Below are 16,275 nucleotides of genomic sequence, written 5' to 3'. Positions count from 1 at the left end.
GGGCCAGTGGCGCAATGGATAACGCGTCTGACTACGGATCAGAAGATTCCAGGTTTGAATCCTGGCTTGGCTCGATTAAGCGTTACAATTTTGGGTCCGGCATGGCCAGCGTGTTAAGCGTGCGACTAGTGATCTGAGGTTCGCGGGATCGCATCCCAGTCGCGCCAAACATACTCGCCGTTTCAGCCGTGGGAGCGTTATAATGTGACGATCAATCCCACTATTTGTGCTAAAAGGGTAGCCCAATAGTTGGCGGTGGGTGGTGATGACTAGTTGTCTTCCGTCTAGTCTAACACTGCTAAATTAGTGACGGCTAGCGCATACAGTCCTCGTGTCGCTTTGCGCGAAATTCGAAACACAAACAAACTGTATATTGCAAAACAACACTAGTATACTAAGACAGGTTGCTTTATAAAGGTCAGTTTTATATTCTTGAATACGGTAACATCATTGCTCGTGAGCAGCGTAAGTACAATTTCCATAACTTTAGCCAGGCACTACTGTCTGGCCAATATACTAAAATTAACATGTATATTGTTAAGATATTTAGATTAAGCATTTCTGTTTTATGTTGTCACATGTAGTTTTCCTAGGAACAACAACATAATTTATATTTATTCCCCAATTTTTTATGCAGGTTACGAAGTCTGTCAAATTGAACCAACCCGTATGAAGATAAAGTAGTGAAAATAACAGATAAATATAAAGTTTGTTTGATAAAAACGACGTTCATAATTACCTGGGGATTATAAAGATTTTGTACGTAAAATCTGAAAATGTTTTGATCCTTAAAATATTTTCAATCTTAAAATCAAAATTATTTTGCATGTTGAACAGTCAACATCCTGGTAACGAAAAAATACAAGAAAATCTTTAATTAAAAGATCTTAATATATAATTGAAAATGGCATATTTTGTTTTGAAAAGCTCGGCAGTGTGTACCAATAAACTGTCAAATATTGCAAAGATATGCTTACATTATCAAAAAATTATAGTATAATTAATTTTATGGTTACGAGCTGAGTAAATTTCACCCAACCTTTACTGGAAGGGCTATCTGCAAAATTACCACCATCTGTACCTAATGAGTGGATCTTCAAGAATTCAAAATATGAACACAGAGTACTGATCAATTCTTTCTTTCAGTTTGTTGAATGCTTATCCAGAATCAAGATACGAATAAATGTTATTTGGGTTTTCAAGTAATTTGCGTGGAGGATTTAACAGAATGATCATAGTAAGAGCATGTTATAAGAAATCCACTTATCTTCCACAGGTTCACATAGACTGTGAAGCTGTTTGAAACTATATGTTCTCAAGACGGTTTTTATGGGTATTAAATCTTTAATTAAAATAAAATACACAACAATGTTTTGACCTTCTTAAGTCATCTTCGCAAGCAAGCTAATCAAATCTATATAGAATTCGCCCACGAAAACTATGTTTATTTTCATCGATGGTATAACTCTAAGCATATTGGTAACAGTTTTGAAAAACTAAGACAGTTATATCTAATTGACATAACCTAACATCCAACTGCACCGCCCCCTACAATCCTGTACCCGTTTATACTCTCATCCCTAAGACATATGTCCAGCAATGGTCACTTGCAAATTCTCTCTTTCTTAACCTGAAGATGACCTAGGAAGGTCGAAACGTTGTTCTCTCCTTCTCAGTAAATGTTTTAATACCCATACCAGCAGTTCTGAGATGCATTTTTATTTCAAGTGGATTTCTCGTCATCAAGATCTATAGATAGATTTTAGTGTATCACTTGGTTTCTATGTCAGATAAAGCTATAGATGTATGTTTGTCTATCACTTATTTTCCGAGGTCGGACAGACCTACAGTTGGAAGTTTGTGTATCGATTCTTTCTTTACATCAGAGAAATCCATGTTTCCTTGTCACTTGTATTTCTATGCCAGAGTAAATTATACTTGCATATTTGTTTATCAGATGAAATTTTGTGTATCTCTTATTTTATTTACGTCAGCAGATCCACCCTTGGATGTTGGTGTATCACTTGTTTTATATATCAGACATACCTATAGTTGTATGCTTGTGTATGACTTCTTTTCCTGTGTTTGACAAATCTGTTTTACATGTATGTCCATCACTTATTTTTCTAATTGAGACATATTCATACTTAGATATTTGTGTATTACTTCTTTTCTATGCCAGACATACTCATACTTGGACGTGTGTGTAACACTTGGCTTTCCATGTCAGACAGACCTATAGCTGGATATTTGAGTTTCACTTGTTTATCTACTTCGAAGAGACCTATTCATGGATGTTCGTGTGTCAGTTCTTTTTTTTTATGTCATACAGATCTCTAATTAATTATCAGACAGTTCTAAGGTTGGATGTTTGTGCATCACTTACTTTTCTATGTCTTAAGGACATATAGTTGGATGTGTATGTATCACTTTTTTTTCTATATCAGACAAACCTATAGTTTTATATTTGTGTTTCACTTGTTTTTCTATGTCATGGAGAGCTATAGTTGTTTGTCTGTATATCATTATTATTTATATTAGACAGTCCCTCCTGTTATATGTGAATGTGTCATTAATTTTTTTTTCTATGCAGACAGACCCATACTAGATGGTTTTGTATCACTTCTCTTTTATGTCAGACATCTGTATAGTTGGATATTTGTGTACCAGTTATTTTTTATGTGTATGACAGATTCATACTTGAATGTTTGTGTATCGCTTGTTATTTATATCAGACATACACACATTCAATTTTAAAAGACAACAATAATTATATAATTATAATACGTTCCTCACGTCAGACAATCATGTAGGTTCATCAAATTTTGATTTAAATCATAAAAATACCATGACTAGTGCGCATTCGAAAGATGAAACTTTTGGGAATTTTAATATTATAATAAGAATAGTATTATATTATATCTACTTGGTATTTTTTTGGGAATGGTTTTCGCTCGATTGTAAGTGCAGAGCTCAGAAAAAAGTAAAACTTAATTATTCAATTTTAGCAATAATCGATATATTTTTTATATTACTTTACTGTTTCGGGAGGAAACGTAATGGAACACTTTTGTACTCCAAGAAGAAATAAGTAGAAAATAATATTATTTATTATCGAAGGCTGTTAGATAAATAATTATAATAATTATAAAATAGCCATATATATATACACACACACCAAAAGTCATATGAAAGACGTGAGGAAATTCTGAAAATTATAAAGCTTCACGACATATCACAAATATATACACAAGAACATGTACAGCAGCTGCTACTTCCGTTTCATGTGCAGAAGACGATTGAATTACATGTCAAGTGTATTAAAATCTGTGGTTGTTTTTATGGGTTGAATATTTTTATGAAAGTAAAAAAGATAAAATGTCGAATATATATTTTAAAATGTTATTTACACTACGTAGTTAGCTTCTGTCATGCATACCTCAGTATGATTTATTTACACTACGTACTCACACATACCCCAGTATGATTTATTCTGCCTTTTATGATTAATTTCGGATATCGTTTATAATATGTGTTCAGAAAACACGCGTATATATTTCAAAAAGCAACAATATGGTTTGTCAACAAAGTGTTCTCAGATCTTAAGTCACATGGTTCTTTAAAAGTCACTGTTGATTATATTTTGCGTCAGTCATACGTGCGTTCATATCTGTTCCAATGCTTAAAAATAAGGCATCAAATGCATATAGTAACAAGTTTTTGAATGCAACTTCTATAAAATTCTTGGGGTTTGGAGCAAAAGAATGTAGAGAGGGTAGTTTTGACATCTCCATGTGTTCCAAGCTCTTTTCCATAGAGATAGTTCTGCAAGCTTCGGAACAAGTGATAATCTAATAGAGCAAGGTCTGGAGAATAAGGAGGTTAGGAAGTTTTTGCCAGTCTAGCTCTCAATCTTTGCAGATGTAATCCTTGCTGGATGGGGCCGTGCATTATCCTGATGTAACACAACATCTTTACAGTGATAACAGGCCTTTTTTCTTTCAGTGCAACATTGAAGCGCTCTAACTCTCGGAAGCAAAAGTCTGATGTAATCGTTACATTAAGTAGCAACAACTCAAAGTGGATCACAGATCAACAATATTCCACCAAACGCTTAACAAGACTTTCCTAGGGTGGAAGCTCAGTTTGGGCTGTGCTTTAGCCAGTTTATCTGCGGCGCTTAACATTTTTATAAAATATCCATTTTCATCTCCAGTCACTAACCTGTCCAAGAAAGGTGAGTGACGTTCACGAGAGTGCAGAGAAGTGCAAATGTCCACTCTTTCTCTAAAACTGGGTTTTGTCAAATCATGAAAGACCCATTTTCCAAACTGTTGGAGATGAGGGTGAAATGTTGAATGGGTTGAATTAAACTTCTGTTCTAGTTCTTAAACTGTTACAGCACAATGTTCATCAATTTCAGCCAGCAGTAAGTCATCATTAAACTCAACAGGGCGACCTGCATGTGACACATCAGTTAAGCTGTAGTCAACTGATCTGAACTTCTGAAATTACCTTCAACATTTTATTTCGTTGAAAGACTCCGTATCATAAACACCTTGAATGCTTCATGTAGTTTCTGCCGTACTATTGCCTCTTCTGAACTCATAAAGTATTATATGCCTAATGTGCTCCTCGTACACATCCATCTTCATGAGGGTTTATTTGGTTAATGATCTGAAACAGTGGAGTTGGATTAGTTTCTTTCTGTTTGATTTCTTTTGAATTTCGCGCAATGCTATACAGGGGTTGCCTGCGCTAGCCATCCCTAATTTAACAGTATAAGACTAGAGGGAAGGCAGCTAGTTATCTCTACCCACAGCCAACTCTTGGGCTACTCTTTTGACAATGAACAGTGCTTTTGACCGTAACATTATAACGCCCCCCATGGCGAGCATTCGAACCCACGACCCTCGAATTACGAGTCGAGTGCCTTAACCACCTGGCCATGCCGGGCCCATAAATGATGTATATGAGCCTAAGTATGACTCATCTCTAAATATGTACTATAAGTCAAGTAAATATGTCACCTATTGCTATAAGTATCTAATTCATCATATTGTAGTTTTATCATATAGAGTATTAAAAAGGTATTTACGTAAATACGCATAAAATAATCCAACAACATGAAAAACATTGAGTATGTGGACTATTTGTATAACGAGTGTTTACTAATATAAACAATGAACGTTCCAACAAGTACATGGCCCTGATCTCTAGAGATTTTGATTTCACATTAATATGTGTAATCTGTGGTCACGAAATCTGTCTCACCATTGTAGAGCAAGTTACAAAGGCTACAAACAATATACTATATAACAAATCCTGATTAACATATTTCTAAAGTAAAATTTAGAAGGTGTTAACTGTGTCTAAACCAGTAACAGATTTTTCAGTTAAAATACCTTTAGTGTCAGTATCAGTTTGAAGAATGAAAAGTTCCTCCGCTAATTTTGGTGGTTTCAGTTAAAGTGAGTTTATTACGTCCCATCTCTTGTGACAACGTCTCACGAAGTTTTTTGATTAGCTTTAAAGAAACCTTTTTTTTCGTAAGTTTAGATTAGGAAAAAGGCAATCATTCCATGAGATAAAATCATCATCATTACTGCAAATGCGACGTAAACTCAAAACTGTAAGTAAGAAATTGAGCACAAAATGGTCGGTGCAACAAATCAAGATTTTTAAAAAAACAGTCCATAAGATTATAGTGAACGATGGAAGTCATTTCGTCTAGCATGGAAAAGCATCTTGATACCACAGAAATGTGATTTTGCAGAACAATGTTACTTGTTTCGTGGGCAGACCATATAACCAATGAGGAAGTACTAAAAGATTAGAGACAGAGGAAGTTGATGATAACCACCAGAGAAAGACAACTGAGTTATCTGGGACATATAATGAGAAAGGAAGAAATTGAAAATATGATTATTACTGTAAAATTAGAGAGTAAAGTGGTCGAGGAAGATCGGGGTTAAACTGCACCAGTAACACAAGGATATCAATGGATGCCAGTATTAAACTGCATCAGTAACACCAGGATATGAATGGATGCCAGTGTTAAACTACATCAGTAACACGAGGATATAGATGGATGTCAGTGTTAAACTATATCAGTAACACGAGGATATCAATGGATGCCAGTATTAAACTACATCAGTAACACAAGAGGAAATTGATGTCAGTTATAAAACTACATCAGTAACACGAGGAAATGAATGGATATCAGTGTTAAACTACATCAGTAACACAAGGAAATGGATGTCAGTAATAAACTACATCAGTGACACGAGGATATAGATGGATGTCAGTGTTAAACTACATCAGTAACACAGGGAAATTGATGTCAGGAATAAACTACATCAGTAACACGAGGATATAGATGGATGTCAGTGTTAAACTATTTCAGTAACACGAGATATTAATGGATGTCAGTGTTAAACTACCTCAATAACACAGGGAAATGGATGGATGTCAGTGTTAAACTATATCAGTAACACAAAGAAATAAATGGATGTAATTGTTAAGTTACATCTGTAACACAGGAAAATGGATGTCAGTGTGGCTGAACTTTGAAACCTACAAGAAACATGAACATATGAAGAAATATAATCGTCAACATTTGCACTGGACATAATACCTAGAGACACAAACAGAACAGTTTGTTATTTTCAATAACGATCTGCCGCCTTCTGAAAGTTAAAGAAGGGTTGAATAGGCTCAAACATAATTAATAATAATAAAGCTGTCAAATTGTGTCCTGTCACGAATAAAGTTTCCGGAAATGATATAAATATACCTTCTGTACAAAAGGGAACATTTCTTAAAAAGAAAAATCCAAATTATTAAACAAACAGTTTGTATACGAATATTCCATTCTGATTCCCATAGGAACATAGAGTAATTGTCATTAAACTTAAATATATTTAGATTCAGTAGAAGTTGTAAAATTTTATCAGTGAAAGGTACGAGTATAACTCGTCCATCAAGAAAGAACTTGAGAGGTTTTAAGCCTTTAATGTAAAGATTGAATATGTAAAGAGATATAACATTACCCGTGAAGATTATGATGAATTTGTAGGAACCCTAATTTATGTACGATAAGATAAAGAATGTTATCAATAAAATTAGAAATCAGTTTTGTGGAACACTTGTACACAAACATGATGGGTCTTCCTGAAATCTCAGGTTTATGGATCTTGGGTAGTACATAAAAGATGGACATTCTAGGATCTTATAAACTAAAGTTACGTCCTTCGTCGGTTAGTCTGTTTATGGTGTCGGCTCTTTGAGTTTGCGTACAACGGTGAATTCCATCACATGTAAAATTAGGTGTCGGATAGATGTCTCCAGCTTCAACTATGTACAGTTCATTGCTCCAAACTACATTAGCGCCTCCTTCGTCTGTAATTGTAATAGCAATGTGAAATCGTGGGTGACATATAGTTTGATGTTCCTTCAGCTCAAGCTATCGTAAAGAAGTAATAAATATCGGCTACTATGTTCCATCAACATCAGACAACTTAGAATAATTATTCACACTTGAACTAATTTATGCACTTAATAAAACTCATGGAACTATTTGTATTGGTTGTCGTTTGGTATAACGCTACACACTATATTACATGTACTCTGCTCACCATGGGGATCAAAACCTTTAACTTACTGCTGAGCCACTTGGAGGTGGACAAGAAGCAGATAAAATAAGTCGAGTCTTGTAAAAAATTTAAAAGTTAAACGTGAAAAGTTCATAATGTGTTTAATGACAATGATATATCTCAGAAAGTTAGAATATTCGCAAGTGTGTCAAATGCCACACAATAGTACCGTAAAATTGAGTATTCATGACAAGATCTAAAATTAACGAGAGGTAAAACCAATGATTGTTAATACATTAACTCGATTCACTATAACTCTAAATAATTACCAAAATAACTAAAGTGTGGATGTAGATTTTGAAAGGTCACAATATTCTGTAAACTTTATACAACTTTAATCAGTAACACAAATACTGTTCAATTTCCACCAAAATAAATGATTTTTTAAAATGTAACAGAAGCAGTCTTGTTTGTTAAAATCACAATCTTTACGAGCTCTTTCTAGGAAGTATTGTAAAGGTAAGCAAATTCTAATATAACTAATTGTTTTGTTTTGAATTTCGCACAAAGCTACACGAGAGCTACATGCGCTAGCTGTCCCTAATTTAGCAGTGTAAGACAAAGCAACCAGTCATCACCACCACAGCCAACTCTTGGGCTACTCTTTTACCAAGGAATAGTTGGATTGATCGCAACTTTATAACGCCCCACGGCTGAAAAGGCGAACATGTTTGGTGCGACAGTATTCGATCCCACGACCCTCAAATTACGAATCGCACGCCTTAACCCACTTGGCCATGGCGGGCAAACATAACTAATATGCTGTAAGTAGTGCATACTGTAACATAACTTATCTACAATATTCCTATTTGGAAAGGAACATTCATAACTGCAAACCTGAACGTGTCCATGTTATTAAAAATGTTAACTTGAATATTTGTTTTTGATCCTGATACCTACTTTGGTGTGGTTTGTTTTGAATTTCGTACAAAGCTACACGAGGGCTATCTGCGCTAGCCGTCCCTAATTTAGCAGTGTAAAACTAGAGGGAATACAGCTAGTCATCCCCACCGACCGCCATCTTTTGGGCTGCTCTTTACAAACGAAAGTGGGATTGACAGTCACGTTATAACGCCCCACGGCTGAAAGGGCGAGCGTGTTTGGCCATGCCGGGCCTTGGAGATAAAGATCATCTAAATTTAAAATAAGAACCTCCCACCTCTATGAGGTGCTGAGATATTATTTTGTTTAACAAATCTCATAGAGTGGCTCCGCCCTTCGCATCAATCATTTGAAAGTTCTTAACTAGTACCACCTACTACTGAGTAGCTCAAGTTTAAAACAAATGGAAGAGAATTTTCCCCTCTACGTAATTCTAACAGTTGTTTATTAGTGATTTGATGGCGAATGAAAGATTTTTGTCAGAACTAGATGTGTGATTATTAAGTCGTGCCTCTGAACAGGAATAGGATTTTTTCAACCCACATGTACTTCACTTGGAGACCCACTAAATTACAGGAATTTTGAGGGATATTAATACTGCAATTTGATGTGTTTTTTTTCAAAAGTTGTTGCTTAGAGTTTACAAAATTATTATTTCTACATACCCACCCTCAGTCTAGAACAAGGCTTAATGATAGTACGAATGCACGAGTACAGAATTTCGCAACAAGGGTACGTACACTAAATCAATGTTTTGCACTGTATTTCTCATTTACTTTCTATGTTTTAAGAAATATAACTAAAATTTAAACATTTATGAGTAAACAGTAATAAGTATATGTATATTTAAAGACATATTTGACGTACGCTAGCCGACATAGTATACTCTTATAGGCCATTATATAGTTAGGCCTACTGCATTTGTGTGTTTCTAATTGTCTAAAGTCTAAACTGAGGTAACATTAAAACCACATTCGAAACTTGACAACTTTAAAACAAGAGGGCAGTATTAAAATATGTGCCCAAATAACCCCATCATGCATACATGCTACGAAATTCGACAGATATCAAACAGATAAGGAGAAGTTTGTTTGTTTAAGAATCAAGATACAAAACTACACAATGGCTATCTGAACTCTGCCCACCACGAGTATCGAAATTCGGTTTTTAGAGGTTTAAGTCCGCAGACATATTACTGTTTTACTGGGTGTGTTTTTTGTTATAGCAAAACCACATCAGGATTATCTGCTGATCCCACCGAGGTGAATCGAACCCCTGATTTTGCGTTGTAAATCCGGAGACATACCGCTGTACTTGCGTGATTTCGCTGAGAGGCAATGAGGAAGCGGTACAGAAACACCTGCGAGTAAATTGATTGGCGAGACTCAGAACCTACAAAGTTTATTGGAGCAGCGCAACTTTGAATCATACAATAAATGTTTTGACACATTCTAATTGCAATTTTGTTAGCCTTGGAAATTTATTTTGTAAATGTTGTATGAAATATAAACCGCTTGGTACAATATTGTGTTCTTGGAAAATGGCAAGTACTAATAAAACTTTTATGTTTTTCACGTGTGTTCTTGCTCTGTAGGTTGTATTACAGCATTATTTACAGTGGGTTTAACTTTAGGTGTTGAGAGTAAAATAAACACAGAAAATTCATCGGACATGTTTAACAGTTGAAACTCTCAGGGTACGAACTTTGAATCCTTTTGATTAGGGCCGGCATGGCCAGGCGTGCTAAGGTTTTCGACTGCTAATACGAGGGGTCGCGGGTTCGAATCCGGTTACACCAAACATGCTCGCTATTTCAGCCGTGTGGGCGTTATAATGTGACAGTCAATCCCACTATTCGCTGGTAAAGAGTAACCTAAGAGTTGGCGGTGAGTGGTGATGACTAGCTGCCTAGAAAGAAGGGGACAGCTGCTCATTTTATTTCTGATATTTAGGTTTTTCTTTTCATTATATTTGATGAGTTTTCTTTAGGCTGAAGAATGAAGTAATAAACGTAATAACAGAAAAATATATAAATATTAAAAAAATTATATATTCACTTAAGAGGTTCTAGAAATTATACAAGTGAAATGTGAGATTTTTGAAATTTTAATCTCCAAATGAAATCACTTTTCTCTAGTACTAGTTAAAAAAATGAATCGATAATTTCACGAAGAAATATTAATAAAAATACTTTGTTAAAATCTTATTTTTTGTGTGAAAACCTTGTAATGTTGAGTGAAAGTCTAGCAAATTTTCTGAAGATACACCATATATAAATTAGAAGTTACTTGTATGTCAATTAGTTATGGGTTGCGTCCGATGGGACTAGGTAATGTCCGTAGAGTAAGTGTTGTACCACATTACATGTGATTTTCACATCTTGAATGACACTCTGTTGTACGTTAGGTTGGTCGTCTTTAATATATTGTGCTTCCCTCTTATCTATATCTCATCAAGATATTAAAGTTATACTTCTGAAGATTATGGACACTTATTCCTATGTAGCCTTCTAAATTGCAAAAAAACGTACAACTAACTTCAGTGTTGCGTATTTTGTGACTATACGACTAATAATAGAAATGACTGATGGCTCAATAACACTTAGCTAATCTTAACAAATTGGAACAACACCCTTTTTATGTAACATTCAATGTCTTAGTTTCACAAACAATAACATGTTCTTTTCGATGTTGTACTTGTAATAACAGTGCTACAGGTCTATCGTGACAGGTATGGGTCAAAGGTCATGCCATATCACGTTTGTTGACTCGCACTTAAATTTCATTGAACTATTATTTTATTAATGTATTTTAACAAGTTTGGTATCAAATTGTGGATTATAATTCGTCTTTAGTATGATACATTAATTTATACCTTTATTTAAAAGTAAATATTAAAAAGAAATCCTACACATTAACTTCTGTGTGTCATGCTGTATGTCCAAGTACAAAGTCTGCAGTTTCTTACAATTAGGAACTCAAATTACTGACAAGCTAGAATATCAACAAATAACCTACAATCTTCCTAGTTTGCTAAGGTATCGCTCATGTGCACCTATTCAACACAGACCCTTCTACTCTCTTTCCATATTTGTAAACGTTGACCTTATATACTCTTATTTCTGTTTATGATATGTGGGTAATCAATCGAAAGCGCAAGAATATCCTTCAACTGTGTTTTTTCTCAGAACAGTATCAATTTTGCGACGTCGTACCAGTTTTGAGAAACAAATTTTCAAACTGGTAAGTTCTTGATTTTTAGACAAAAATACAGCTTATTACAAAGTTTGATAAGTTATAATGTTTTATAAAAGTAAGTTTAAAATGTATTTTAAATAGGAAAATATATGTGCATATATAGGTAGCGTATTATAACTGAAATGTGACTATATATTACAGCCTGGCATTACTAGGTAGTAAAGGCGCTCGAGTCATAATATGAGGGTCACGGATTCAAATCCTCGTCGCACCAAACATACTCGCCCTTCAAGCCGTGAAGGCGTTATAATGTGACGTCAATCCACTAATCGTTGGTAAAAAAGATAACCTAAGAGTTGGCAATAATGGTGATGACTAGTTGCCTTGCCTCTAGTTTTACACTTTCTTAATTAGGGACGGCTAGCGCATGTAGTCTTCGTGTCGCTTTGCGCGAAATTCAGAAACACAAACAAACTGAAAATTGCAAAAAAAAAACAAAACCCAACAAAACTAGTATACTAAGACAGGCTGCTTTGTAAAGGACAGTTTTATATTCTTGAATACGATAACATCAATGCAGGAAAATGGATGTCAGTGTGGCTGAACTTTTGAAACCTACAAAAACATGAATCTATGAAGAAATATAATCATCAACATTTGCACTGGACATACCTAGAGACACAGACTGAAGTAAGTTTGTTGTTTTCAATAACGATCTGCCGCCAGCTGAAAGTTCAAGAAGGGTTGAACAGGCTCAAACATAATTAATAATAATAAAGCTGCCAAATTAGGTCGTGTCACGAATAAAGTTTCCGAAATGTTGTCAATATATCTTCTGTACAAATAGGGAACATTTCTTAAAAAACAAAATCCAAATTATTAAACAAACAGTTTGTATACGAATATTCCATTCTGGTTCCCATAGCAACATTGAGTAATTGTCATTAAACTTAAATATATTTAGATTCAGTACAAGTTGTAAAATTTTATCAGTGGAAGGTAGGAGTATAACTCGTCCATCAAGAAAAAAACTTGAGAGGTTTTAAGCCTTCAATGTAAAGATTGAATATGTAAAGAGATATTACATTACCCATGAAGATTATGAACAATTTGTAGGAACCTTAATTTATGTACGATAAGATAAAGAATGTTATCAATAAAATTAGAAAACAGTTTTTGGGAACACTTGTACACAAACATGATGGGCCCTTTCTGAAATCTCAAGTTTATGGATCTTGGGTGGTACATAAAAGATGGACATTCTAGGATCTTATAAACTAAAGTTGCATCCTCCCTTCGTCAGTTAGTCTATTTTATGGTGTCGGCTCTTTGAGTTTGCGTACAACGGCAATTCCATCACATGTAAAATTAGGTGTCGGATAGATGTCTGCAGCTTCATCTATGTACCGTTCAAAGCTCCAAACTACATTAGCGCCTCCTTCGTCAGTAATTGTAATAGCAATGTGAAATCGTGGGTTACATATAGTTTGATGTTCCTTCAGCTCAAGCTATCGTAAAGAAGTAATAAATATCGGCTACTCTGTTCCATCAACATCAGACAACTTAGAATAATTATTCACACTTGAACTAATTTATGCACTTAATAAAACTCATGGAACCCATTTGTATTGGTTGTCGTTTGGTATAACGCTACACACTATATTACATGTACTCTGCTCACCATGAGGATCAAAACCTTTAATTTATTGCTGAGCCACTGAGGAGGACAAGAAGCAGATAAATTAAGTCGAGTCTTGTGTAAAAATTAAAAGGTAAACGAGAAAAGATCATGGGGTGTTTAATGACAATGATATATACTTAGAAGAGTCAGAATATTCGCAAGTGTGGCAAATGCCACACAATAGTATAATATAATTGAGTATTCATGAAAAGATCTTAAATTAGCGGGAGGTAAACCAATGATTGTTAATACATTAACTCGATTCACTATAACCCTAAATAATTACCAAAATAACTAAAGTGTGGATGTAGATTTTGAAAGGTCACAATATTCTGTAAACTTTTATACAACTTTTAATGAACAACACGAATAGTTCTCAATTTCCCACCAAAATAAATGATTTTAAAAAAAAAATGTAACAGAAGAAGTCTTGTTTGTTAAAATCACAGACTTACGAGCTCTATCTAAGAAGTATTGTAAAGGCAAGCAAATTCTAATATAACTAATTGTTTTGTTTTTGAATTTCGCACAAAACTACACGAGAGCTATCTGCGCTAAGCTGTCCCTAATTTAGCGGTGTAAGACTAGGCAGCTAGTCATCATCTACCCACAGCCAACTCTTGGGCTACTCTTTTACCAACGAATAGGTTTAATGGATCACAACTTTATAACGCCCCACGGCTGAAAGGCGAACATGTTTAGTGCGACGAGAATTAGATCCCACGACCCTCAAATTACAGTCGCACGCCTTAACCCGCTTGGCCATGCCGGGCAAATAATATAACTAATATGCCCGTAAGTAGTGCATATTGTAATATAACATATCTACAATATTCGAATTTGGAAATGGAACATTCATAACTGCAAATCTGAACGTGTCCATGTTATTAAAATGTTAACTTGAATATTTGTTTTATGATCCCGATACCTAGTTTGGTTTGGTTTTGTTTTGAATTCCCTGTGCAAAGTTACACGAGAGCTATCTGCGCTAGCCGTTCCTAATTTAACAGTGTAAGACCAGAGGGAACACAGCTAGTCATCCCCACCGACCGCCATCTTTTGGGCTACTCTTTTACAAAGAATAGTGGGATTGACCGTCACATTATAATGCCCCACGGCTGAAGGGGCAAAGTTTGCATGTTTGGCGACGGGGATGCAGAACCCGCTACCCCTCAGATTACGAGTCGCACGCCTTAACACGCTTTGGCTATACCGGACCGACAAGACTTTATAAACAGAATCTGACACCATGGAACTAACTCATTTTTGGATATCAATAAGAGATGAATATCCTCTGTTAAAGTGCTAAGGCTCAGCGAACCTGAATTCCCTGTGATAAAAACAAGTACCGCGCGAAAATCAGTGTGGAACAGGAAATGAGAGTGTTGGTGTCCAATCAGATTCCAAAGGTAAGCTGTGCAGTACCCAGTAGGCGCACACATCCCATTAGTAATTGTGGTTGTTTAAAAATGAAATAAAAGTATTGTTTTTACCTTCAATTTACGTGTATTATTCTTTCAGACGGCTACAACGTTTTTTTAGAAGATAAATAGTTACTGAGTTTTAAGTTGTTTTTGGACCTAACGACTTCATAAACGGAATTGTTAGGGTTTTTTTTTCTTTTTTGCCTAGGTGAGACAAATTGCTGAGACACTAAGGGTGCTGTGAACCGAAACAGTTTTGGACACGCTGGTAAAAGGAATGGTGCCTAAGTTAAGTGTAGTCAAATTAACATTTTAATCAGAACCTAACAACAGAAAGAGTGTTTATCATTTTATCTGTTGTGTTGATTATTCTATTTAGAAACGATAATCGATAATAATTAGGAAACATAACAGATGCTAATTAAGAACAACAACAGTGATTGGGTGGACAATAATTACGAAGAGCAATAGATAATAATTAGAAACATCAGCGAATAATAATTAAAACCAACAATGGATAATAAATAGGACCGTCAATGGAAATTAATTAAAAACAACAACTGTTAATAATTAGGAACAACAAGGCATTTCTTATTTTTTACAGAGGGTTAGATCCGCTAATTACAGGAGATTTAACAAGGAAACTTCTAGAGTGGTATTTATTTTGAATGCTATTCTAGTTGTGTGCCAATTAATGTGACTGGATAAACTTAATAAAATTAAAACAATTTCTTATTGCCAACAAACAAAAAGTAACGTATATTTTTGTGTAAACAAAATTCATTTTCTATTGCTATTAGGTCTGTAACCTCCTTTATTTTAATATAGATCTTTACAGAACTAATACATGACTAGCTTAAAGTATAATCTTTAATTGAAGAACTCGAAGTAGAAATGAACCAAGAAATCATATTTGAATTAAACAGATAAATTTAGTTTCTCGGTCTAATCAAAGCGGGCCAGTGGCGCAATGGATAACGCGTCTGACTACGGATCAGAAGATTCCAGGTTCGAATCCTGGCTGGCTCGATTAAGCGTTACAATTTTGGGTCCAGCGTGCGACTAGTGATCTGAGGTTCACGGTAGGTTCGCATGGTCCTGGGTCGCATCAAACATACTCGCCGTTTCAGCCGATGGGAGCGTTATAATGTGACGGTCAATCCCACTATTTGTGCTGTGAGGTAGCCCAATGGTTGGCGGTGGGTGGTGATGACTAGTTGCCTTCCATCTAGTCTAACACTGCTAAATTAGGGACGGCTAGCGCATATAGTTTTCGTGTCGCTTTGCGCGAAATTCGAAACACAAACAAACTGTATATATTGCAAAACAACACTAGTATACTGCTTTATAAGGGACAGTTTTATATTCTTGAATACGGTAACATCATTGCACGTGAGCAGCGTAACTGCAAAGTCTCATAGCGCACCTAGCCAGGC

General features: G+C 35.2%; 2 non-coding genes across 2 annotated transcripts; both read left to right on the top strand.

Moving 5' to 3' along the window:
• Window positions 1–74, top strand: TRNAR-ACG (transfer RNA arginine (anticodon ACG)). The gene has a single exon. It is a non-coding gene; the product is annotated as a tRNA-Arg (tRNA).
• Window positions 75–15,795: 15,721 nt separating this feature from the next.
• Window positions 15,796–15,868, top strand: TRNAR-ACG (transfer RNA arginine (anticodon ACG)). Its single transcript has one exon. It is a non-coding gene; the product is annotated as a tRNA-Arg (tRNA).
• Window positions 15,869–16,275: the final 407 nt, after the last annotated feature.

Source organism: Tachypleus tridentatus, unplaced genomic scaffold, assembly GCF_004210375.1.
Source record: "Tachypleus tridentatus isolate NWPU-2018 unplaced genomic scaffold, ASM421037v1 Hic_cluster_1, whole genome shotgun sequence".
NCBI lineage: Eukaryota > Metazoa > Arthropoda > Merostomata > Xiphosura > Limulidae > Tachypleus > Tachypleus tridentatus.
This window is presented reverse-complemented; position numbering and strand designations above follow the sequence as displayed.